The sequence below is a fragment of the Numida meleagris genome, chromosome 1, assembly GCF_002078875.1.
Source record: "Numida meleagris isolate 19003 breed g44 Domestic line chromosome 1, NumMel1.0, whole genome shotgun sequence".
NCBI lineage: Eukaryota > Metazoa > Chordata > Aves > Galliformes > Numididae > Numida > Numida meleagris.
Genome location: NC_034409.1, coordinates 133,101,804 through 133,120,246, shown reverse-complemented (window position 1 = coordinate 133,120,246; position 18,443 = coordinate 133,101,804). Strand labels below are relative to the sequence as shown.

The 18,443-nt window shown below is 42.8% G+C and overlaps 1 long non-coding RNA gene across 6 annotated transcripts; it reads right to left on the bottom strand.

Moving 5' to 3' along the window:
* Positions 1,830–18,358, bottom strand: LOC110406929. 6 transcript variants are annotated; one of them, XR_002443650.1, is made up of 7 exons: positions 17,093–18,358; positions 15,960–16,369; positions 15,172–15,351; positions 9,246–9,316; positions 5,110–5,901; positions 2,854–4,987; positions 1,830–2,688 (listed from the first exon to the last, which is right to left on the bottom strand). It is a non-coding gene; the product is annotated as an uncharacterized LOC110406929 (long non-coding RNA). The 6 variants fall into 6 exon arrangements; XR_002443642.1 differs by lacking the exon at positions 15,172–15,351 and adding an exon at positions 14,729–15,112 and having other exon boundaries at positions 2,854–3,051; positions 4,710–4,987; positions 5,110–9,316; XR_002443646.1 differs by lacking the exon at positions 15,172–15,351 and adding an exon at positions 14,729–15,112 and having other exon boundaries at positions 5,110–5,197; positions 5,780–9,316.

Here is an 18,443-nt window from a genome sequence, read left to right as displayed (position 1 = left end):
ATCTTGACAGGCTGGAAAAGTGACTCAAGGTCTGTGGGGATAAATGCAAAATGCTTTCTTTAGTCATAAGATTTAAATACAGAAATACACAATAAAGAACTAACAGCAAATCACCAGTAAAGTGGAAAAGAATTTGGCAATTACTGTGATTCACAAACGAAAAATGTGTGTGTGATGGTCCTGCAGAAAAGGCAACTCCCATTCTTGGATGTTCTGGCAGGAATGTCATGTGCAAGGCATCAGGAGTATTTAACACGCTCTGATCCATAATGATAAGGCCTCTGCTAGAGTGTTACTCTACCCAGGGCTGATAGCCACACTTTAGAGACAGATATGACAAGCTGCAAAGAGAACTGAGGGAAAAATGGAGTATGATAGGAGAATTACAAAATGTTACTTGTGCGTAAATTCTAGGATTTTGCTGTGCTTACTCTGGGAAAGACTGGGGGGCAGGGGTGAGAGAAGGGCAGGAGCCAGTCACCAGTTCATCAAGGGTTATAACAGAAATGAGAGAGATCAAACTCCTCTCTGTCTGCTATGAGAGGATGAAAAATACTTGGCCTAATTTGCATCAGTAAATGCATTTAAATCCTAGAAAATTCCAAGTCTCTTTTACCTGACATATTTAGGAACAAGATCAACAAAAGGGAAAGATGGAAGCTGTCTGAGAGTAAGTAGGTCAGGCTGGTGGTTGGACTTCATAACCTTGAAGGTCTTTTCCATCTCCTCTGAAGAGCTCCTAGAAACAGCAAAAATATCTAAGTATCTCAGAAACTACGGCCCACTCCATCAGCCCCTAACATGGGGAGGCAGGAAGAAACCCTAGCTGATGGTGGTGGTTGAGCAGACCTTGATGGAGGCAACTGAGGATCAAGCCTGATGTTTCCAAAAACTGTTCCTTTCTTTGCATCTTCCACAAAGGTCAGATAAGACAGGCTGACGGAGCTGGGCTTGTTCAGCCTGGAGAAGAGAGGGCTGAGGGGCAACCTTCCAGTACCTAAAGGGAGCCTACAAACAGGAGGGGAGTCAACTCCTTCCAAGGATAGATAATGGCAGGACAAGGGGAAACGGTTTTAAGTTGAAGGAGGGAAGATTTAGGTTGGTTATCAGGAGGAAGTTCTTTACCAAGAGAGTGGTGAGGTGCTGGAACAGGCTGCCCAGAGAGGTTGTGGGTACCCCATCCCTGGAGGTGTTCAGGGCCGGGTTGGTTGGGGCCCTGGACAGCCTGGTCTAGTGTTAGACATGGAGGCTGGCGGCCCTGCCTGTGGCAGGGGGGTTGGAACTTGATGATCCTTGAGGGCCCTTCCAACCCAAGCCATTCTATGATTCTGTGATTCTATGATTCTATGATTCTATGATTCTATGATTCTATGATTCTATGATTCTATGATTCTATGATTCTATGATTCTATGATTCTATGATTCTATGATTCTATGATTCTATGATAATATGAATAATAACAGCTGAAGCTGACTCTAGCATCTGAGCCTCAGCAAGGCAGACAGTGAGGAGTCCTGGTGGGGCGACCCTCCTCTGCAGAAGGCATTCATTTCCCAGGTCCCATCGCAACCCCACTGCAGCAGTGAACTGAGCCTTGGGGGCCTGTGTTTCTGCGATTGTTGATCAAATGCAATATGTAAACAGTCTGTTCATTTTATCTTTTCTTTTGCTATGAAGATGGAGTGATGGGAGTTTTATTATAGCACAGTAAGGTAGTTAATGAGCTGTCAGGATCTCTGTAATAAACTTCTCTTTCAGAGTGGTATGTAATAGCTCACTGCAAGATGAAGCACACTTTTAGTCATTGCTCAGAAATGTGTTTTACCAATTTTGAGAAATAAACCTAATTTTATTCAAGAGCCTTATGTCTCAGTAAAAACAGGCTATGGAACTTTCTTAGAGCAACTGTTTCTGCAAAATATGAATATAATTATTCCTCTATACTCATAGTGAAAGCATGTGTGTTATAGAGCTGTAAAACTGCAGAGGGAATTGGGACATTCTGGCTCATTAGTGTCATTCTTTTTTTGTCTAACACCATTTCTCGTGTGTTCCTCACAGGAGATGACTAATCCTGGCCACCAGTAAGTGACAGTGCACGGAGCTCCAGCCAGAACATGTCGGTGCTTTGCAGCAGAGCCAGGGTGCTTTCTCTGCAGCACAGTTGCTTGGTTTGACGTTTTCTGAATTATAAAAAAAAAAAAAGATCATATTGTTTTGCCATCCCTAGTCCTTTCTTTTCCAACACACACAGCCCACAACTGTGCTCCAAGAGGCAAAGAGAGGAGGTCAAGTTATGCCATGAGTAATTTGTCCGATAAAGCACATTTCCTTCTACAAATGACCTGCACAGAGTTTACAGCTCTTGGCTTAAACAACTGTTTAAAGATTTACAGTGTGGATATATCTGAGCCGATTTCCACCCTGAGCTTTCTGCAGCCTTTCCGATTTTCCTGCCTTACGGCTGGTCAGTGAGATCACGTGGTCCTATTTCTTGCCCATGAGCTGATCCAGGCTTTATGGCTGGGAAAATTCACTCTGTTGTTTGCTCATTATGCTCAGATGCTTTTTTAGTATTCCAGAAATGTGTTTGCAAATGGTAAAAGCACAATTTCAGGAAAGCTGCAAGTTCCTTTTTTGAATATCCACACAGGTTTTGATGGGGCTTTTAGGCTCTGTGTGCATTCCTGAAAAACACAGAAAGTTTCCTGTATTAGCGTTCATGAATAAGCAAATACAAAAGGGCAGCAAATGTCAACAAATCCATTTTATATTCAGCAGAGTATGAAGGGCACAGCTCCCCTCACGCCTCCCAGTTCCCACGCCCACAGGCTGTTGGCCGCATCACTAACCTTGCCACCTTCCGTCTTCATCGCCTGGGGTCCTTCGTATTACTGTCTCCATCCTCCTCACTGTGAATGAAGCGGTATTTTTGCTGATTCTTCTGCTTCTCCCTCTCCAGGACAGCGATTGAGGAAATCAGGGCTCAGTGGTGGGGCTGCGATGTTTTGCTTCTGACCTCTGGTGGTCAAAGGGGGCTCTGCAGGGCCCTGCCAGAAATAAGGCTCGTGGAAAAAGTAGGCATTTCCTATTTCCTATGAATAATTGATTATTTTCCGTTAAGAATCAGACGGTATCTTAGCTGCCGGCAGATTTTTACCCAGCACTGAATTTTCCCTAAGTGCATCCTTACATGATATTCAGTTCACTGAATGAACACAGCCATGCAAACAGCGTGATCATCAGGGACACATCAGGGACATGGCTTGCTATGCTTATCCCCTTCTGGGGTGCTCGCTCTCCTGTGAGCATGCCCATTCTGTATTTTACTGTGACGTTTTGTTTTATCAAATCTCCTGCTCTGAATTAATATACTCTGGATTATACATTTTTGTGGCACTGAAGACTTTGTTCAAAAATTCAGCTTAATCTTCATTCCCCAAGCCCTCTGCACTGGGTAAGTTGCAACCCTATTTGCAGCCATACCCATCTGTAGGCATGGCAGAATCTGGCCGTACTTTGGTTAACTAATCTGCAGAACCGCAGCGAAGTGTGTACACACAAAATCTGCAATCATTAAGTATGTATAAATATTAACTGCACATTACAGAGGAGGAAGTTGTGGAGAATGGAAATCAGGTAATGAGCACGCATTTGCATAGCAAGGCCAGAGCTGGGTATAGGACAAGATTTCCTGCAATCTACTCCTGTCTTCAGCCAGCTGTGTGGGAAAAGCAACAACCAAGGAGTGTCACTGCCTGGCACCAGCCATGGCTGTTGCCCTGCTCCTGCCCAGGCTGTGAGGTTTGGCTTCCTAAGCTCTCAGCAGTGCGGCAAAATCCTTTCCTTGTGAAGTATGATGTGAGAGCCCTGGAATTAATGTAATGGGAGGGAGGGGATGAGCTGCAAGAGCACACATTTCCCCTGCAGAGACCTGCAAAAAAATCAGGTCACTTGGTTGGGCCTGGCAGGAGGGCTTCATCCTGCCAAAGCACCTCGGCCTGCTTTTAGCCCTGAGGCCTAGCCTCAGCTTGAAGCCCACTGACCTCTCCAGGATCTTTCCTTGGCTAAAATCTCTGGGTTTTTGAGCTGAGTCACTGAAGATGGCCTTTTCAAGCTTTCTGGGTTTAAATTAATGAGGCTGGATGGTTTAGAAGCAGCCTCTTCACAAGTTGCTTTAAAAATCTTTATCCTTTATTATCCGTGCCCTGGGAAGGTAAACAATGCTTTTAGTGCAATGTGGTGTCAAGAATTATCTCTGCACAGCCACAAACAGATCCATCTTCTTCTCTGAGAACTCGGAGAATATACAGTTTATTGCAATTAAATTGTGGTTGGGAAGAGCTTCATTGTGGATAAAAAGTCCTCCCAGCAGACAGATATGAAGCCATCACCATCACATTTCTCACATCTGTTTGAAGGCAGTCCAAATCTGAAGTCACTATTGCTAATATATATATATATTTTTTTTCTTTTTGTACCATACATGCCCCAGACCCCACACCTTTACAGCAGGTGGTATGGACTTCCAGTGACCACAAATGGAGACACTAAGAGGGACGAGCCATTTACCAGCCACTTCAGTTACATGCATGAAGTTAAGTAGGATGAATACAGACTGAAGAAGTTAGAGCTGCTGCAGAGAAGTCCTGAGAGACAAGGCATGAGCTGTGTTAAGCGCAGGGTGCTGGAGGGTCTGAGAACTCACCCAACCATGCACAGCAATCTGGGTGGGAGCCAGGGATGGGCATGCAGCTCGGTGCCCTGTCCCAGCTCTTGTCTCAGAGAGGTGTGAAGTGGGGATCTGCAGTCTGACAGCTCTCCTCGGGTCTGGTGGTGAGAAGTGGAGATGGAGACAGGGCTCAGAGGAGTGGATATGCGCAGCCAAGTTCCTGGCTTCCCACTGGCTCACACTTCCAAAACCGCATTGCTGCTGTGACTGCACAGTGTCATCAGGCGGATTTGGCCTCATCTCTGGATTTCTAGCTAACCGGGAGTAGTGGAAAAAGACAGGAAGCTGTGAGGTTGTTTCAGCCCCTCCAAACCAGTTTCCAGGTGAATGGGAGGGCCATGAAAAGAGTTCACACTTTATGGTATGAAACGCTTACCTTGTCCAGAAACAAAGGCACTCAGCTTTCTTCTTCAACTTCATTGTTTTAAAAAAAGGAGCTTGAAAAACAGAGGTCTGGGTGGAATCTGAAGTATGAAATCAAAGTGTTTCAGCATGGGGAGTTACTTCTAGCTCTGCATTCTCTCACCCCACCTGCAGATGTGCAGTGCAGCAAAGTGGGAGTGAGTGCAGGAAATGCTTTGTTATTGCGGCATTCAGATTTGGCACCTGGCAAGGGTGAGAAAAGGAGAGATGGAGGGGGGGAAAAAGGCCAATTTTTTTTCATCTTTGTGTGCAATATGGAAGCTATTTGAAAATGTCAAACTCCAAAGACAATCATCAGGTGTTAGGTATTCAACAGACAGAGAAACAGAAGGGGAGCCAATTTCAGCAAGGAGCAGCCAGCATTGTGTGCCTAGCTGAGGTCGACAAGGAGAGGCAGAGACAGGCAGCAAACTAAACAAGAAAGCAGGCAAACCAGCCCAAACCTGCACAGGCCCCATGTTAGCAATCCCTGAGCACCATCTCAGCCTGGGAAGCACAGAGAAGGCTCAAAGGAGAAGGGAGTGAAAAGCCAAGGGCGAACAGAAGGAGGGGGAGAGCAGCACATGTCTCCCAGTGGAAACCTGCTTTCCTTTGCTCTGTGTGCTTTTCCCATCTCACTGTACCAAGCTCGTGGCCAATCGATTAGATCGCTCTCTCCTCCTTGCCATTTGTGTGTCGCTTCTCTGCTTATCTCAGATCTTCCCCAGGGCAGGGAGCGTATCTGCATGTCCACAGCCTAGCCGCACTGCAGTGCAGAGGTTAAGAAGAATAGGAGAGTGCTCACAGAGAGAAAACAGAGCAAGTAGTGAATTATTTTTTTTCTTTTGAGCAACGAAAAAAAAAATGTTAGTGTCTGAACTTGTTACATTTATCTGTATAAGTGAATTGAAAGTCTGCTGCCCTCGGTGCTGTCATTATTCCCATGTACCTATTTCTCTAACCTCACTTACCCTGTGTAGCTAAGTATGGTGCCCTTTTACTGGAAATAAGCCCTGTCCCTGTCAGCTTTGAGAAAAATCATTGTAATTTTTGCTGTAGGGGAAAGAAAGAGGGAAATCAGTGCCTGATGTGCTAGCAGACAGTAAAACTTAAGGGTCATAGGAAGCCACAAAACTGTCAGAGATGATTAATTCAGTGGAGGAAGTAGAAGCCTGAAAGTTTTCCTGTTTCCTCTGTGCTGTCAACTTTCTTTTTGCTTGATGCAAGGGATAGCACGTGATTAGGAGAGAAGGCTGACATGAGAGGTCCCAGGGCATGGAGACACTGGGATGCTGGGCTATTGTAGGGCAGCATGCTGCCCATCAGGACCCATCAGGACATGTGTGACATATGCCTGCCTGACATGCCCCATCCTGTGAAGTGGCATGCTGGATGATGGTAGACGCAGCCTTTCGGCTGGTCAGATAGGAGCCATTTACAATAGGATACAAGCTGTGATGCTGCCATCTCACCTTTAAATTCATGATTTTGGCTCTCTTTGGAGCAGCACCAAGATTAGTTGTGTGAGACTGAACTGTGCAACAGGGACAGAGACTTACAGCAAATATAAATGAAGCTGCAAGAAGGAAATCTTAATAATCCTGTAGACAGTGGGATTTTTCAGCAGCATATTCGATAGAAAGAAAGGAACATACACATTTGGATCAAAATAATTTCTCAGTTGCTAACCCCCCTCTGGAGAAGGAATAGATTCCATTAGACTGAATGCACCACATGTCTGCCTCCTCTTGTTCCCACCCTGTGTTCCTTCCAGCACACAGCTTAAACAATCAAACATCTCAATTTCTCTATCAAGACCCTATGCATCCCTGCTCCTGAAAATATGCTTCTGGTCTCCCCTTTCCAGCACTTCATCCAAATAAAGCCACTGGCATCTTTTCATTTTGTTTCCCACTCTCATTCTGCTGCCATCCATTTTGCAGCACTCCAAGCATGAAAAAGCTTTTTGTATTCTTATCCTCTCCTCTCTGAAACTCACACCTTTCATGGGTCTGACAGCTATTGCAGTAATACGGTGGTAATAATACACCAGATTCTTACGATGTCCATGATGGCCATCTGTATGTAAGAATGCAGGAGAGCTGTCAAGAGGACATAACCGAAGGGCTGCGGGACATTCTTCTCCTTCCTCTCAATTCATCAATTTCCTCCTAGTTTCTGTATTGCCTCTTCATTCTTTCAGTGAACTCTTTGAACCAGGGACTTTATTTCTGTCACCGAGGAGGGCTTAAAATGAAAATAATAACAGAGCAAAAAAACAAACAAACAAACAAGAGTTTCAAGACTTGGTCTTCGTTGGTGACAGCACGGAAGTTATTGAGTGAGAAACTAGGGCAAGGATTCTCCATGGCTGTGGTGTCTCTGGTGGCAAGGAGGGAGCAGGGAAATTGAGCACCTGGATCTTAATCCCTCTCCCTCACTGGTCTGGACCATCCCCAGAAATTACCTTCACTGCCACCTTGTCCAAATCCTGTCTGTCACTGGGGGTTGCTAGGGAACCCCACAGGAAGCTGTTACTTTCATTACCCAGTAAATCAAATGCTGTATGTACAGCTTTCAGACTTGACTTACTTTTAACATCTTTAAGACTGGAAGAGCAAGCTAACATTTTGTGCTTTTTTCTTAGAATTTTCAGTGCATTCACAAATGCACGATCGTCCTTGAGCACTAAACTGACAGAAGACAACTTTCTGTAAACAGGGTTCTCAATTAGTGAAAACCCAATGACAAGCTGCATATCATAAAAGAAAAATCTCTCTAAGGGCTAGGAATACAAATCTCAAAAGTTTTAGGTCCTTAAGCTATGTCTGTACTTAACACAAAATGGAGAAGGGACTGGTTCCAGCTTGGAAGCAAAGTGGTAGGGTTCATATCCAGGCAGCTGAATACCATGACCTCTCCTTCCGCTTTTCAAAAATCCCCAGTGTTGCCAAGTCCAAATTTCCGCTGGGATTGTCCCTGCACATTCCAACCTCTGAACTGTATCCAGCCACTGTGTAGGGGATTGACTTGGCCAAACATCTTTATGGAAAATGCTACCAATAGGCTGCATGGGTACCTGGAGGAGCAGTGCTGAAGCCCATGGCCTGCTGCTGTTTAATTTACCAGTGCAAACAAGACTATATTGCAGCCATTTCCTAGGATTTTTTTTTCCTTGTCCTTACTTTTTCTTGACAAACTCACACAGCATTTTGCTGTATATCAAAATGGAGACGCTCACATCCCACTGTCCGGAGAAGTCTGAAGGAAGTGCTATATTGAGAAGCAGACCTGCGCTACATGAAATCCTGCAGAACACCACATGCATGGCAGCTTCCTCTTTGTCTGACTAAGAAGGTGTTCTCATGTACACGAGACTCATTTCCCCAAAAGACCAGAAAAGAAGCATCCTTTGACAACAGGCTCTATGACATATCACACGTTAACTCATGGCTTCCATGCATTTGTATAGCTACATAAACAGGAACAGAGACACATTCTCAAAACATTGTTCATAACAGAAGCAGCTGAAGAGACGGTGACCATTGTTTTAATCAGATGGGAAGTTTTCCTAAGCCAAGATCTTGGTCTGCCAATCTGCATTTGGCAAAAGAGCTGTCAGATGAGAGGCATATAGAACTATCATATGTTTTTGCTATTGAATGAATATAAGCAAAATACTTTATAATGGACAATGAGGTTGCAAGTAATTTCAACACCTTGAACTATACATGAGCAGAACGAGCTTCAGAAATCTGAGCATGCACTGGGGTATGAAAATCAGCAACTGAGAAGTGATTTTTGAGGTAGTGTATCAAAACCTTGGACCCAAATCTCTCTGAACCTCCAAATGTGAGCTGCCATACTTGGACTGGCTTCAGGTGCCCCTCAGAGCACCTCATGGCAGGTGTCTGGAAAGCAGAGCCATGCCACACTCTCCGTCTGCTCGGCAGTTTGGATGTAGCTCTTCCTGTAAGTTCCATTTCATTCATTTATTTCCTGCCATGATTGATTTCTCTGGTTATTCGTTCAGTCACGCGACAATAACTGAATATAAGCTGGTTATTTGTCTGTTCTGTATGCTACCCCATACATAAGAAATGTATTTACCTTTATGAAAGCTCAAAAGGCATGAAGCATCATCTATTAAAGTGGTGACGAAAATAGTATGTGGAATGTGCCTGGGAAAAAAAAGAGACAGAATTCTCCATTTATGAAGACTGAAGTCCTAGCATTGATATTATTCATTTTATCTGAATAATTAAGCAGTAATGACAATGGCATAGGCTATTTCAGGCTATTAATTATCAGCTCTAGGGGTTGATGGCCTGTGAGGAAGCTAAGGGACATTAACCTCTGCTGGCTATTAGTCATTCAGATGTTGCCATGTGCTGACTCTATTGCAAATTCCTCCCATTTTTAAAATATACAAGTTCAAAGTTACACTAAAAGTATCCACGATGTAATTTCAGTTGGGGAGCCAGATACGTCTATAGCAATAGCAAACAGCAGCGTCAGTGCTGTGATAGCACAAAGATCTCCTGAGGATGTCTTGGCTCCTCTGTGATCCCTGGGGCTATGGAGTTGCTGAGGAAGAAGGACTTAGAAGGCACCTTCTCATGCTTTCTGTTCTCCAGGATTCAAGTTAAATCCCTTCCTTGCATCCACTTTATGCATGTCCTACGCCTGCCAGTGCAAAATGTCCTGAGAAACAACTAGAAGGGGAACGCTGTATGCTTTTCTTGACATTTGCATGAGTTTTAGCCCTTCAGGAATGAAAGAAATAGGGGGAGGATGGAAGACACTTGGGAGGTTTGACTGTTGTTTGCCTGATCAGCAGGGAAAGGGCTAGAGGATTTCATTAGGCATCTTGGGCGAGAGCCTAGGGGGTGGCTTAGGACAGGACTGGGAGAATTAACATCCAAAATTTGAAAAAGAAGGAAATAAACTAAAGGCAAGCAATGCTGTTTGCTGGACAGGACTCCCTCTTGAACTGAGCAATAAGGTGAGAGTCACAGTGACTGCAATGTGTTACAAACAAGTTCACTCCTTCCATCCAGTCTGGCTGATGGATTTCTCCACTAGAATTCCTGTTCTAAGATACATATGTATATATGTGTGTATATAAATGTACCAGATATCAAAATAATGAAGTGTTTGAATAGTTTTTGTAAAAGGTATTCATGAGGTAATTATTTAGGTCTTTCTTTTAATGGGAACTGGTTAACTGGGATCATCTGATCTGTCTTTCTCCTGGTATGCCCAGACACGTCCCTTTGCAGCCTGTTAAACTGTCCCTATGCTGGTCACAGAACACAGATGAGACAGATCATTCCTGTTTCAAAGTGCAACATCAGAAGTCAGACAGAGGCTAATTACACCATTTAATAACACAAACAAGCATAAAAAGCCACAGTCCCCCAAGTCTGCAATAATCCATTTAACACGGGTCAGTTGACCATCAGCAAAGAAGGAATCGGAATAATAATTGTTTTTATTTCATTGGCAGAAAATTTACTTGGTTCATTTTTGTATTCATGTTTGTCCTTGGGAAAGTGGAGGGAACCAGAGTTCTTTATAATGGAATGATACTATGTGTTCCTATGGTCTGTGGAGTCACATTTGTTGCTGGTGCAGTTTTGCTGCAGATGAAAGTAGTCCAGTTCATGTGAGATTGTGCTATTGCTTTTTTCACTGGGCCACTTACATGGACTCTGAAGAAACAGGAGCGTGAGAATTGCAAGAAAAAGTAGCTAACCAGCATGCATCACTTCTATGTATGATGGAATTCTTATATATTGCAGAGTTTATTCATTTTGTTGCATGTTGCTTTATCTCCAGTCCCAAACTGTAATTGTTTCCTCATTATAAAGAAGAGAAAAAGAGACACCATCAAATCTATTGTACTGTTGGAGTAGTAGAGACAAATTGCAAATAAACATTTTCTGTGGCCCTCGTTCTAAAAGTACATGCAGATTTCACGACAACTTGCGCTATTGGGCTGTAAATCCATGATCTACTATCAGGTACTTCTTTAGTGCTGCAGGAAGGGAGCAGTGAGTTGTAAGCTCACCGACTGCTTGGCCTGCCAGTACTAGAGCGGAACAAGACCAAGCTGTGCCCTGAAAACACTCCATGCTGCACTATCATTTTTTTTGCTAAGAGCTTAGTCTTTTAATCTTGTTGTCCAGACAAGCTTTCACTGGTTATCATTTTCTTTTAATGATTTTTCTAATATATGGCGTTTGGGAAGGTAAGGGACTAAGGGAGCTGGCTGTGAATTTCTAGAAGGAAACAGTGAGACAGTGGAGGACATGGAAGCTCAGCCTGACCTTACCAACCCTGTGAAGTCAGCTGCCCCGTGTCCTTTTCTGGTTTAATTAAGGCTAGCAAAATATGCTTATCTCAGCCCAAATCTTCTCTCACAACCTTTACTGCTGTGATGACTGCAATGAAAATGCTCAAGCTATTTTGTTCACCCATTAAAAATAAAAAAAAAAAAAAGGCTTACTTTTAATGGGTAATAATTTTGCAGCTGGTTGAGTTTCCCTGGCAATTAGATTTATTTAGAGGTTTTTGTACTACTCATACTTTATTAGCCTGAAGCTTGATAGCCTTAGTATTCAGAGCAGCTTCTCCTGTCCATGCTACTCACATTTGTCTACTGCCTTCAGATTTACAAACTAGTTCATAAAAAGAAATCACCTTTAAATCGTGAATGTCAGCCTTCATTCTTTCTTTTCCATTTTTCATTTTATGTTAATGTTAAAACACTCATATGTTTTCCTCATTTATTACTGCAAGGAGTAAATTCATTTCAGATTCATTTCAGAAAAAGATGCAGTTGATGCCTTGCACACAAGAGGGCAGATCTGCTTCTCCTATCATACTTAGTACTCCCCATTCACCTGCAACTTTACATTTACCCGTGTGTCTGGGGCTGAGTACCACAGAGAAAGCACTGCAGTAGAGATGGGCCTTGGTCTCAATAGACGCTGCCATCTAGGGATGGTCTAAAGGCCTTCCATTCTGCTAAAGCAATGCCTGTAGAATATAAGCACTTAATTTTAAATGCTTTTTTTTTTGTTGTTATTAACACTGTGGTTATCTAACCTAACCTCTGTGGTTGCAAACTTTAAAAACAATAGACAGGGTTTGCACTTGGGTTTTCCATGCCAGCCACCACCTACCACCTCCCACTTTCGCCAGTACAGTTTTAGAGGCTCAAACCACAGGGACCAGTTTGAAGCTGGTTGGCTGAGAGTAAAAATTTAATTTTGAAATCTTCTGACAGGGAGAAAATAGAGCCAGCGTGGAGGTGGGCTGAGGGCTCTGCAGTTCCCTCACTGCCTGGGGAGTCAGGCCAATATCTGAGATACTCTTGAGGCCATATGCAGGCCAGCAGAATGAAAGAAGCCCACTTCTTCTCCTATGAAGTACTGAGTCACCTTAAACAAAAGGCCCTACACAATGATGCTAAGCCATAGAGCTACATCACATACATCATGTGGTACAAAAAAAAAAACCAAAACCTATAAGAAGAAGTAAATTTTGAAGAACAAGAGCTTATTTTTTAAAAGAGAGGATGCACTCTATAACAAACACTTCTCTTGCTGCACCTGGAGTCATCTGGTGGAAAGAATTAACACAGTGTTTGCCTTCTGAATGCCCTTGGACTACACATGGAGTCAGTGAATGGGCAAATCTGGGCTTTTTAAGAGAAGAGTAGAGGTCACATAAGCTCATCTTTACAAAGAAAAAGAAAACTGGAAAAAAGAGAACTGAGCACAGCTTATCTGGATACTTTTCCCTTGCACTTTATGTTGCCTTTTGACTCTGTCATATCCCATGTATTTCATCTGCAGAAGCAGATTTTTGCTGTCACCAGTGTCACTTGGTAGCTGTCCAGCTAAAGGCCACCTGTTGGAGACCATCTTAACACGAGAGCCAAATGCCAGCTTTAAAAAAAACCACGGGGATATAGGTAGAGCCACTCATGTCAGACGTAATTAGAGGTTTACTGGGACATTGCTGGAAGAGCCTCTGGAACTTTCCAAAATGCTGGACTGCTGACTGCCAAATGTGTTTGCTTTTCCATTTTATCAGTCAATGAAGCTGCGTATGTGGAAAGACTGATGAACTACTTCTCATGTCAATCACAATTAGAGAAGTGCTAATCATGTTAAGGAGTTGTTAATCATACATTAAATTAAATGAATGACACATGCTCTCATACAGTGCACTCTCCAATTGGCAAAGCCATCTAAGACACTCTCCCTTGCTCTCTACAGCATGTCTGTTTGGCCTACAAATACATAATAATTGATAATTTTAATTAGATTATGGTGGTGCACAAAAGTAAACAGTATTCTTGTTATCTACTAGGTATCTTCCTATTACAGATGCTTCTGCAGAGTCAAGGCATTAACTGATCTATCTTGTAAATATATTATATTTATAAATATATTAACATTTATAAATACATATGTAAATTGCTGCCGAAAAATCTCCCTAAGGACTCACAACTAATCAATGGGGAGGAAAAAAGGAGACTGTGCAAGCCAGCAATGGAAGACAGCTAATCAGTGGTGCTTCACTGGGATTTGCATTCCATTAGATAGGTCAGTATAAGGAATATGCATCAACAGGTACTGAAATGGCATATCCAAAAGTTTTCTTAGCCATGGCTATAAAGTGCCTCTTCTGCAATCAAGAGAGCTTTGACTAAAGTGTATGTAATTCTATAACTTTTTAATAATGATAGCAGAAGCTTGTGAGATTGCGTACACCTATGTACATTTACATAATAGTGAATGTAGGGAATGTAAAGACAAGTAATACAAATTAGAAAATACACGGGGTAGCAAAACAAGGGAAAATATGAGAATATTGGCTGGCTGCTAGCAGAGCACTTGGGGCTGTTCACCTGTGCTTATCAACTTTCCTCAGCAATTGCTTTTGTGCACTGCTGGTGACAGGGTGCTGTGCTGGGTGGCTCTGCTGAGAAGCAGGACAGCCTGTTTTCCATCTACCAGGAGCAAAATACTATCCATGATACCAACTGACTGCTAGAGGGAGATGGCAAACTATTCAAGGTGAGTGAGAATTTTTATTAGTGTTAGCAAAAAAGAAGAATGGCCTTTTCTGATAGTAATTTTGTAGAGATCTCCGAGCACCATCCAAATCCCAGAAGTGTGGGAACATGCTGATTCTGTGTCAGCAGCAGCCTAACTTCAGCTATTTCGCCTGACATTAGACATTAGCAAATAAAAAATAACAAAAGGCCTTGAAAATGGAAGAAGAAGCAGAGGCAGAGAGTTTAATTAGTGCTGATCCACATAGCTTTATGGAAAATCAATCTGTTTGTAAAAAAGTCTGATTTCCTTTCCTGACAAGATTACCAGTTTTCATGATAAAGGAGCTTGACAGCAGAAGAAATATGCTTAGATTCTCCTTAAGGGAGTCCTGTGTGACACATGGGCTAGCGCTACCAATACAACACACTAAATGCCTTAAGCTATTAAATTATTTGCCAAGGGGTCGTTTCTAGTATTGTTCTGCAGGGATTTATATTAGAGTTGAACTTTGCTCACCAGTTTCAGTTGAGAAGTATATAAAAAATTATTTCTCGCAACATGAATAAATGATGAAGAGATGTGCAGTGATGAGGAAGGGATGGTGATGGAGAACGACTTCCGTCACTCAGTGAATCTGGGCTTCAACACTTATCTCCAGACTGGGGAATCCGTGAGCAGTTGTGGGTGTGCCCTCCATCAGGTGTGGTGTTACAGCCAAAATGTGCTGTGATGCCATGGCCAAATGGGGTTGCACATCAAAGAACCACAAGACAAAAGCCAGGCCATCCCCATGGGGTGGGCAACAGGATCCTCAGGAACAACAGCTCCCTTATGGCAGCTCGAGAGGTGACACCAGACAAGGAGCAGCAGTTACCTGGGGCAGTGCCAGCAGCCTAGATCCTGGGTGTATAATCAGAGGAGCAGAGAATTAAATTTAGCTCTGTTGTCAACATAGATACCTGCAACTAATTCTGGTGTCCTCATTTTCACAGGGACTTGAAAGGCTGCAGAGCCTGCAGCAAAGAGCCACCAAGATGAGCTGAGGGCTGGAAGAACTGCCTTGTACTCAGAGACAGGAAGAATCTGCTAAATCTTCAAAAAACAGGCTGAAGGGAGGTTCAGCTTCTATGTGCAATTTTCTACATCAGGGGGAAAAAAAGATATAGAATCTTAGTATCTGAAAGTTAAATCCAAGTGCATTCAAATCATCAAATCAGAAACTGTGACAGATATTTTCAGCTGTGAGACTTACTTGCTGGAACAAGTAACAAAGGAAAATGCTGCATTTGCCATCATTACGTGTCTCTGAGTAAGGGCAAATTTTCTGGAGAAACTGTAGGGTTGTTTTTTTTTTTTCCTAGATAGATTATGGCCTTTGTTGTGAAGCCGATGAGATGTGAGTTATCATCAAGAAGTTGCCTCAACACATCAGGATGGAACAGAGGTCATGCTCCTACCCAGACTATGTGGGTCACAGCCACGTAGAGAAGCTCATTAAACGTCACTGCAGTGCCTACTGCTGAGTCCCTGGGACTGATAGTTAATTTAAATAAGTGGCTGGATTTCTTCCCACTGGTGGCTATGTCATAGTGGCTGCAGTAAGGTTGCTTATATGCCCGAATTAAACCCAGGTGTGGGAGAAGGGGGATGGCTGTAAGAGCATGTGCTGGAAATTTGTTAAGATATCCCAGATCACGCTCTGTGGCGTGGAACAGACACACATCTCCAACCAGCCCAGCACTCTTACCTGTTTACTTTAGTGCTGCTGTAAGCCAAACATGCTCCTGCTTTTCATCAGTTGCCACGTAACAGCCCCTTTTGTTGTCACAACCCAGCTCTTGCACTTGACCAAGAGATTCTGGTTACCTGGGGCTATGCTTCGCTGGTTTTCCCTCTCCCTTGTCAGACATGAAGTTTCAAGTGACTCAGTAGGGTCTTTCTGGCAAAGGCGAATTTGCTCAAATGGAATAATTTCTGTAAGTATTCTTGCCTCTAAGTTGCAAATGTCATTTTGTGACTGTTTTGTGTTTGTGCAGTCTGCTTCAGACACATTGAGGAGCGTTTCAGACCTGTTGTCTTTAACTGTTGATGGGATTTGCAGCTATGTTTGTGAATTCCATCTTCCCCATTTACCTCACTGAGCTCCAAGTTTATACACTGTAAATAACAGAAATAAAATATTAACATCACTCAGCTAAACAGAGAAAGTTTGCTCGGTATACTGCGCTACATTTTTCTCCATTTTCCATTGGAAAAAGAACAAGTAGGGCAAAATATATAGCAATATATTGTTCTAGAAAACATTTTCTTTACTTCTTTAGAAAACAAAGTACCTTGACTCACATATAACTGATGTAGAGCGTGCAGTTGATACAGAGAAGGCCTTAAAATGGCCCATTAATCCAAATTCAGTTGGAAACTGGAATAACTGTAACTGATCTATTGTCACAACAGCAGTACACAGAAGTCATAGGAACAGACAGAGAAGATAACACTGAGAAAAAGTAGATATTTTCCCACAGTATCCTCAGGCAGCTACAAATGTTTTCATAGTTTTCAAAGAGATACTGTCAAGATAAAAAAAAAAAGTATAATAGATGAAATATAATAGACATGGTTTCCCTATCTTTGTGAACCAGAATACTGCTTACAGTTTTTTATTTAAATAAACATTTTACCTTACATTTTCCCCCCCTTTTTTTTTTAATTCTAACCACCTTTTAATTCTCATGTATCAGCATTTTTCTTATATGGTAAGTTTTCCACCATGGGATTCTCTAATTGGACCAGTACTAAAGCCAAAAACAGGGATAATGCTCTTATTAACTTGAAGTTTGTAAGCCTTGACCAAAGTTAATACAGAAATATTTCCTTTCATACCAGAGGGTTTTTTTTAATCTCCTAAATATTTGTTAATATCAGCCATCAGTTCCAGAAGTATCTGCAGCCACGAGGTTGCTGGAGATGCTTGGTCTACTGGGGTCCTGCATCTTCTGGTCTTGGTGTGAAGCTGGAGGAGGGAAGTTGGGAAACTCTCCCTCAGAGTGACTGCAACAAGAATGGAGCTCTCCCTCTGTGTCTGTCACACCCCTCCAGGGGGGAATTCACGTGTGGTGGCCTGAGTGTCCAGTTACCCTTCACAGACCCCTTGCCCTTCCACATAGGTTGCTCTGATGGCTCACCCATGCTGAAGCTTTCCAGGGTCTTCCTCATCTTCACTTGTATGACCTTTCTGCTACAGGCGAGGATTTCTGTGCTGTATGAGAAAGCCTTCCATGAAAAGATTAAGGGAGCACACAAACCATCACCATAATAAGAAAGTGCAGCTTGCAGTCATCACCAGGGTTTTTAATTGTTTGTAGATCTCCTTCCCGCTGCACAATTCACTTGGATGAAAAAGGCTACCCTTTTCTGGGCTGCTCACATGGAAGCTTCTTTGTTTGTTAGACCCAACCCTGCTGGAAGTCAAAATAAAGACAGTATGTTCAGTCACTCAAATTATATTCCATTCCCCAGGGCAGTAACCCAAGATACAAAAATTCGTAACAAACCTTCAAAAAAGAAGAAAAAACAGCAGCCTCATTACTTGTCAAGCAAGAGCTATGATTTTGTTGAGACTTGCTTAAGAGAAACATTACCAGATTTGTTTTGTCCTCTCACCAAGGAATGTATGCATAAGCATAAATTATCCAAGTATTCAGTATTTAGGATGTGCCAGATCACAAGTGTCCACTACCGTACCCTCCACTGTGCTCCTCAAAACAATGCTCCTATGCTGGGCTGCCTAATGATCCACAGAGTATTGGCCTGCTGGTCACATGAAGGGACTTACTTTTCCACCAAAAGATGTTTCATGTCACAGTTATGAACCACAAAAGTGCAAGCTAGGAAAGTTCTTCAGGAAGCTCTCTCGGTTGAGATGGGAGACATCTGGATGTTTATAGCTCTTGAAAAACTCAGCAGCAAGCTTCAGAAAAGAGGCCACAGGACGGTGGTTACATTAATAAAGATGTTTTTCCTGGAAATGTACTTGCTGGCTTGAAACTAGCCTCTGCAGGCAGAGGGGGAAATGCTCAGTGTTCAGGGTTCAACAGGCACCTGGGCATTGCCTTCTGGTTGTTGAAATGAGTTATAGGATAGGGGACCTTAAGGGAGATGTGCCTATGGAAATCTTATAGACACCTAATCCTAAGTGGGCTTCCTCCAACCAACTCTTTTTTTTTTTTTTTTT